The sequence below is a fragment of the Ptychodera flava genome, chromosome 18 (assembly GCF_041260155.1).
Source record: "Ptychodera flava strain L36383 chromosome 18, AS_Pfla_20210202, whole genome shotgun sequence".
Classification (NCBI taxonomy): Eukaryota; Metazoa; Hemichordata; class Enteropneusta; family Ptychoderidae; genus Ptychodera; species Ptychodera flava.
Window position 1 is genome coordinate 17,230,953 of NC_091945.1, and position 9,093 is coordinate 17,240,045.

Consider the following 9,093-nt stretch of genomic DNA (forward strand, 5'->3'; position numbering starts at 1 on the left):
AGTTTGGTCTTATATTTATAATGTTAATAATTTCTGTATTTGTTAAAATGTGCGCATCTCAAAAACTTTTGATCATAAACATTTTCATTGTTTTTTATAGCTGACCAATCAGTTAACCTGTTTATTTTGAATATTTGCGCATTTTTCCTCAGTATTTGACATTTTCTGAATACCTTCTTATTCAGTTTGTCATTTTCTAAAAGTTTAAATGCTCCATTGTGTGGTCAAGCTTTCCACAAGCATCAAATGTGGTACTTCATATAGGAGGGTCTGCCTCTAGAGGGCGGGCATCATGAACACTCCTGTGTTTGTTGGTTAATTCCTCCACGTAAACTTCTGATTGTACTGTAAACATTGAACATGGCCGACGTCCGATTTTCCTGTCTAAAACTTTCACTCATTTTCGTTCATATGACTCTGAAACTCCAGGAAACGATTGGGAAGAAAGGGTTATCTTGAAATATTGAGGTACTCGCCGATATTTTGCAAAATTAAATGAGAAAAAATGCAAGGAAAATGCCGACAGGCTTACACAATGACAGTTTTCAGACTCGGAGGCATATGATCATCTCTGCAGATTATGCAACAGGCCCAGATCACGTGAGGCCATGGTGGGATATCCACGCAACTCAGTACGAAATACTAGCGCTCACAGAGTGAGCAAACACAAAGTGAGTACCCCTAACGTCAGCTCAGTAGTCTGTAATAGATTGTAGTCAACTAATAAACCTTGGAGAAAGGCTTAACACTATGGCTATGCCGCTAAGTCCCTTTTGATTTTTGTCATAGCTCAAAATCGTTCTCCCACACCTCAACCTGAGCCATGAACACCCCCACCAGTTTATGATATGACCCATCACAATGGCATGACGTAAACGGATCTTGACAGACGGAAGTCTTGACAGACGGAAGTTCTTGGCAGCAGCATATTGGTTTTCAACTCTAATACCTTCTCTGTCTATAAATAGACACGAGAAGGTAATAAAATATTAAGTTTCCTGGAGCAAGTGCGTACATGTACCAGCCTCTAATTTTCCTAGGCGAGTTTTACCTGAAGAGGCGATGGCAAATGTTTACTTGGCCACAGTATCACGCCGATTACAAATATCAAATATTTATACATTCCCTCGGAACGATTTGTAGTTCGTCCGATGTGTTAATAGTGTGTAAAATAAACGTCCTAAAACGAATGGAAAATCTATTAGAAATACAACTGTATTTTGTATTTTGTGCACTACGCATGGAAGGGGACGACGTAGCAATAGTGAGCCTGCCACTTCCATGCCGTCATTATGATTTCCGTTTGTACGTTTATTGAGGATGTAAATGTAGTCGAACCGTGGACTCCGCAATAACCCAAGTGCCTGTGGAACATCAGAATATGCATCACCACAGCTGTCGAGGTTCATTGCGTGTGGTAGATTGCACAGCGCCACCAATGGCAGAACAGGGTAAGGATTCAGTCTTTGGCACCACATCTTCACATTCTCCTATTACGTGTTGGTACGAGTCCCGGGTAAGGCGAAAGAACACTTCGTTGGCAAAATGTAAATGACTATGTGAAATGACGTAAAATCTCACCATTACCGTTTATAAAGGACAGCAACGTTATTCTAAACCTAAAGCCCCAATAGCTGTGAATTTATAAACAAATCTCAAAATATCCTGAGTTTTCCAAAAGTTTTCTTTGAATAAGACTCATTACAGACTGAAAAAGTGTATAACACTGTCATAAGTGTTGAAAGTGGCATGTGAATTCAAAATTTTAATATCATTTAGATTTACCGCCATTTTCAAAAACTAATCAAGTGACAGAGAAAATAAAGACTACAACATGTGTTGTGCATTCAAGTAAATAGCATACATGTAATGCTCATTTTTTGTACTTCGCCATGGAGCCGCCATTTTATGAGTGCGGCACCCGTTTATTATTTAACCTGTTAAAACAGCATGCAGTGATACTGCTATACATGTCCTTCAGTTAGCACATTTACACGAACCAACTTTGGTTTGAAAATAAAATCATGAAAATAATGCATAAAATTTGCAGCTATTGGGGCTTTAATACAGTGTCATCACTGCCATGTCAGCCAAGAGTTTTCTAAGACTGACTCAAGAAAACATCTTGGTTTGGAATTATGGGTGATAGGCTGTGTGATTCAGAGTATTTACTATAGTTGCATGTAAAACAAATGTTTTGTGTGTAGGGCGTAGTAAATTTCTCATCAAACGATTCACCAATCCAGATTGTCCTATCAATTCTCTTGGTAAAATGTTCCCAAAAACAAGCTTAATTATTCACATCATGAGATTAGATTGGATACCAAAATGCTGATCAAATTTAAAAGAAATATCAATTTTGACTGTAACAGATGGAAAATTCATCTTTGCTTTAGATTGTGGAGTATCTATCTTGACATCTTTAGGAAGTACTAAATTTAAACAGTAGCATCCAATTACTGGTAAAAAAGTTTGTACGCCAGTAATCTACAACACATTGGAAACCCTGTATACAAATCTATTCTAGTTTATTGCATAATTCTTTCAACCTTGTTCATATAAACCGCTGTATTGGATAAATAGTGTACGTAATACATTTCTTAAATCTCTCTGAGTTCACATTTTTTCATGAAAGAAAATTTCCATATTATTAGCATTATTGACCTTTATGCCCAGTACTTTACATTGGGTTTGTTTGATGCTAGACGGAAAGATCCGTCGCTTGAGGGCGCTCTATCCCCCCCCTCGTAACTTGCGCAACAGATCTTTTGGTATAGTTTGATACACGTACACTTTATAAATTCGCAAGTTGGGACAGGGAAGGGACCTACACAGCAACTCTGAATGTACTAACATCAATTTACCATATACTAATAAAATACATCTGCCCAAAACTGGGTTGTAAATGGTTAGAAAGATATACTGAATAATGTCTAGTAACATAATTTTTATTACATTTGTTGTAAAAAGACGTCTGTTTTCACATTTAAATTAACACCTACTGCCAAACAGGTCTGTAAATCTGACAATAACTGATGCAGACGGCGAATTATCTTATTCCACACAAATGTAAAATTGTTCATAAAATATTGCTTTCATAATGATCAACATACTATGTTGTCATGCAAATGATTGAAATAGATGCACATCAACGCTCATAGAAGTTGCTGATTTCACATATTTTGGCAAAAATTTTCAATTTGAACATCATTTAATACTAGCCATTCTATGTCAAATTTTGTTGAGAGCAAAAATCCATTTGTTATATTGATTGCTTTGAACTTTGAACTCACAAGGGATTATGGGTAACTCAGAGTAACTCTCAACCTGTCGACTTTCTTTACAGAACTTCCTAAATAACATTTAACAAACCCAGTTGTACTTATTTTTGAAGATTTCAATTCCTTTGTATCATGGTTTCCCAAGTAAATCCCTGTGTTTTCAAAATTTAGTTTAAATTGTTTAGGAATTCTTGTAAAAAACAACGTAACACAAAATGATAAAATGTTTTACGATGATACACTGATAAAATACTGGGTAGCACTATTTATATTAACATTACTTGGAAAAGTATTCACTAAAAGTATACACTTTGATTCACGTAAATATAAAATGAGAAAAAATTGAATCAGTACAGAGAGTAACAATGTCAGACTTAAAATAGATTTTAATCACGCTTAAACAAAATCTTTTGGTGAGAAAAATAAAAGTCACCAAAGAGACTCGACCAGCAAAGGTTCATAAAGCTAGCAATCATATTTCAATTACCCTGTTAGTATTGTCAGTTTTTATGTAAAGAAATTGTCAGATTTTTGTAAAGATATGACATCACTTTGAAGTGGACATATTCAAAATCACTTTGGTGTACTGTGCGTTCTAATTTCCCAATGTATGCAATCAATGCAAAGACTCTCGCCATGCATATTTTTAATGCAACAGCGCTAATTTCAACATATCGGCATTTCTTTTGAACAAACTTTTGACTGTTGACAATCCTTTTATTTTTTTTTTATAGTTTAAACAAGCAGTACATCAGATCTATAAAAAATGTGCCAAGCAAGGTTTGCATGATAGTCTAGCGCTACAGACATAATCTCTGTATGTGGGAGATTTTCAAAAGCCCAGGGTGAGAGGCAAAGAAGGGGCGAAGCATTTACTCTCACCCACTTTCTTTAACCCTTTCACAACAATGGTTTGGCCCCAAACCAATTGTTATCAATAGTGACAGTGGAACTGTTTACAGGAAATTGGGGTGGATAGGTTTAGGTACAATGTGCCTTGGGGACAGATATTCAGACTCCAAATTTTTTTAATGCATTTCTGATCTACCATCTGTGATGGCTTCGTTTGTTTTAAAGCTCTTTGAGTAAAAAAAAATTTAACTCTTTTAGTCTTTGAAAAATCACAAATTTGATTTTTTCTCATACTAACTACATGTCATTAACAAAGGGTGGCGGCTATTTTGAATTTTAAATATAAGTAACTGTTAGGTACTTTGTTTTTCCTATTCTTAACTTTGCATAGCGACGCCTGATGTTTATTTGTGATTGGGTAAGAGAATGGTTGAGAGTTTCATTGAGGAAAGTTTCGAGAAAAAGTTTAAGTCTTTCACTTTCAAGGCGTATACCACCATAAGCTGTCTTGTTGCACTCATGGGCTTCTTTTCAAATTGAACTGTTACTTTCTAAGTAAACATCATGATCAAAAACAAATACTGACATTGAAACAAACTTGACTGCACTGAAAGGAATGCACTTCTTCTGAAACCATTTGTACTGCATTTGCCATGTTATAAAGAAAAGAAATCAAAAGACGACGCAATACTCTTGTGAAAGCACAGGACTTTAGAAAGAGCCCCTAATTCATTCTGATTACAGGTGTTCATTTAAAACGTTGAAAGCATATTCCTTAAGTTTTATTTTTTTGCCTTCTATAATCTTACTGTCCAAAGTCACATTTCCAGCATTTGTTATCCCTATGAACCCTTTGAGCGCCAAAGTAAACTTTTGTTACCTTTATAAAATAAAACGCAGTCAATTTTTCTCAGATTTTTGCCAAAATTTTGATCAAAAATTGTACCTAATGAAATATAATGTTCATTTGTTCCTAAATTATCACAAAAGTTCCAGAAAAATTAATAAAAATTGGTAAAATGTTGCACTAAACTTTTGGTGGGAAAAAATTACAGTGCTCAAAAGTTAATGTTTGACAAAACGGAAATGACAAGCTGATTTCAGGGTGCAAAAGATTGAAAGCATTTTTAGCCAATTAAGGTAAAATGCACCTTGGGGACAGATATTTGGTTTTTTTAACTTTTTCCATTCCTTTCTGACATATCACTTGTGGGAGTAAGAAAAAATGTAATTGTCTTTGTCTTTGAAAAATCCAAAATTGTATTTTTTCCCATAGAGTTCACACAGGGATGGCGGCCATTTTGAATTTCAAATATTAGAAAATAATTGTTTCTCTGGTACTGAAATTTGCACGGTGACCCCCGGATTTGATTTTTAAAAGACAATGGTTAAAAGATTCCTTGAGGAAAGTTTCAGCAAAAGTTTAAGTCTTTCACTTTCGAGGTGCATATTACCCTAAGTTCAGCAATGTCAAGTCCTGTATGCACCTATCCTATGGCCATTCAAAACATAGGGCCAAAGTCCCTGAAGCTACTATAGACATGGATACAAAATTAAGTGTTTCCTGACTGTATGAAATTATCTCACTAAGGTCATCCTAGGGACATGTAAACCAAATATTAAAGCTGTCTGACCGGCTGTTTTGAAAAAACAAGCGACTCAACCGTTGACAGAGCTCTGCAGTGTTATGTAGAGAATAACCTTTTGTGACACATGTATTGATGAAGAAGGTGGATATCTTTGATGGCTCATTTCAGGATGGCCTGACCAAAAATGGAAAAAAATTCCGTAAAAATACAGATTTGCATATTTCATCAGACAATATTAGTCTATAATGGCAAATAAACGAGAGTTAATTACATTCTAATTAAAGTAAACAAGACTTGCTTAAATCAAGATTTACGTCATAAAAAACAGCATATCTGTCAGGTTATAAAGAATCTTCAGCTGGTTATCTTTTAATATCAGTAGTTTCATCCTATTAACTAAGCACATTTTAACTTTCAAATTAACATTGTAAGTAAGTTTTGTCGAATAAGTTGAAACTGTACATACTCAGAGAAAGCACACTGAAGAGACAAATGTTTGAAACTTAAGAAGTTCAAGGTCATCAAAAGCATTATAAGGAATCATGTTACACTTTCATTGCACTGTTTACACAGATTGCATAATTGCTATAAATAGCACATGAGGAATCTTACAGCCCAGCTTTACCATAAAAACCCTATCACTTTGACCACTCTTTTAATTGACCACTCTATTTTTTTCCTCAAAAAGTAATCTTATTTTATCCTTACCAAGTCAACCAGAAATGGAAATTAGAACTTTCTCTATCTCTATTTATTTGACCACCCTATCATGACAAACTATTATGAGCAATTTCTTTTAGATAACATAAATGGTGGTTCAGAACATATCAAAGTTGGGATTCAGGAAAGTTGCCTTTACATGTTTTAATTCTCCAAGATGGTAAGCATTTCACTATGAACTGTCAATAAAAGTTGAACTTTCTGATAATTCCACACTAAAATTATTTTGGCTTTGATGATTTCCTAATTAATTCAATTATTTAAAATCATATCAATTATCTTTTTCTGGGTGAATTGATAGGGTTTATGCAGTGCAAGAATTACATACAATGTAAGTAAAATTTTGACCAAAAATGACAAAAAAATTTCTTAAAAATACACATTTGCATATTTCATCACAATTTGAACAAATCTAAGTTGGGTTATCCCCAGGGACCTGTATACCAAATAATAAAGCTGTCTAACCAGCGGTTATGAAAAAGAAGATTTTTTGCCAAAAACACCTTTTTTGGCATAAATTTGCCTATTTTCAACAATATCAAAAAATTAAAAAAAATAGTTTCTCAAAATCATATTTTTCATCTACACAACAAATATAAAATCTGTAAGTACTGCGGTTCTCAAGATATTTGAGTGGACGGACGCCTCACAAACGGACATACATACATACATACATACATACAGACTGACGACGGACGCCGGACGGATACCCATCCCAATAGCTTCTATAGACTATAGTCTATAGTTGCTAAAAATTACAAATTCTGAACAATGTACATTTATTCATAATTTAAATTCTCAATCACATGAAACTAGTTTCTTTGTCAGTGGATTAAATAAGGATTATCTTTTTTAGATTAAAGGCCCATGAGCTGCAACTCTGTGAAATTTGTCCAACCTCAAGGTACCTCCGATTTCCTCAGATATTCATTGCAATCTGCACTATGCCTCAACGTTTGCTTGTGGCAGACTAGCAAGAAATTGAACAGACTTTTGTTCATTTTAAATTTCACGCCATTTTCAAAATCTTTCACTTTATGTGAATAACAGAGAATTTTTTGTCAAAGTGGAGTGCATCCCTTTCCCGTCCTTTCAGTGGGTTGCACCATGTTGTATTTGTAAAGATTCAAATGTGTACATTCAGCATTTACGCTATTTATCATGTAGTTATATGGAGGCAGCCATATTTGGGTACGACACCCGTTTATTATTTGTCTTAATGACAGCTGCCCATACAGTCCCACTCAATGGATAATTATACTTGAGTAAACATCTCTCAGTAAGATCATTTCTATGAACTAATTTTAATCTAAATATAAAATCATGAAAATAATGCCAAAAGTTGCAGCTCATTTGCCTTTAACAGATGTGTGCCACTACAATATTTTTCTCTTTCTTAAAAAAATCATTGGCAATTCATGCTATCTTTATCCTTTCCATTCCTTTCTATGTCAGCCTCTCGTTTGTTTTCTGAGACAAATAACTAAACTGTTACGATTTTTTTCACTAGTTTTGTTGTAATTGTCAACTGCAGTTCTTGACCTACTGCCAAGGACATGTTGAGATACACAGTATTCAGCTTGTCAACTCAGTCTGTACATGTGTAGACTGCATTGTTATTGCTGACAAGTGAATTCTGGTCCGGACTAGGATTCAAATGTAAATAACACCAGTGCACTACACACATATTGACACTGTGTTGACAAGCCAAATAGTTGGTGTTTCAACATGCTTTGGGAGTAGAACAAGAACTTTCAATTCACATCCAAGATAAAAACTGTGAACAGTTACAGCTACTGACCCTTTAATGATAGCCAATACTTTCAGGATAACAATATACCTGTCATGTGCTAAGCTTTTTTCTTTGTTCACTCAGTTTTCCTTACAGGGACAAGTCAGCCATTTTTCATGAATTTTGTTTGATACGACATACTACTTATATTGTTTGACATGTTGAAAGATACTGAATGAAAGGGTGACCATGCATATATTCGACCCCGGTTTTAGACAAATTAAATGAAACACCATCGCGAAAATGAATTAATGGTCATGACCATTAATTCATTTATTGTCTCTAAAACCGGGGTTGAATATATGCATGGTCACCCATTCATTCAGTCTCTCTCAACATGTTAAACAATATAAGTAGTATCTCATATCAAACAAAATTCATGAAAAATGGCCGACTTTGTCCCTGTAAATGTCCTTTAAATGCTTATATAATAGTATATATACACTTTTATGTAAAAACACCGTATCACTATTTTGTTTACATTATATTCTATAATGTCAGCTTTTTAAAAATTATGTAGATCATACAATTCACAAAATATGGACCACATCTTAACAATGTACAATACTGCAGAGTGGGTTATTTGCTTAAAGTAACATAAATGATCTTGTATTTCACAAGGTACTATGTAACAAGATGATAAAATACATGTATTACCATGTACCATTCAATTTCGGTGGTTGGTATTTGATACTGTCTGCTCATGTACTATTTGCTCAAAATTGATTTGAAACTGAACAAATCAAATTTTTTTGCCGTTCAAAAGACAGATGCATAATTTATTTGAAAACCCTTTCCAGTCATCCATGATAGATAGTAGTTGTGCTGTACTGGTACATGGGTTAATAAATTATTTTTT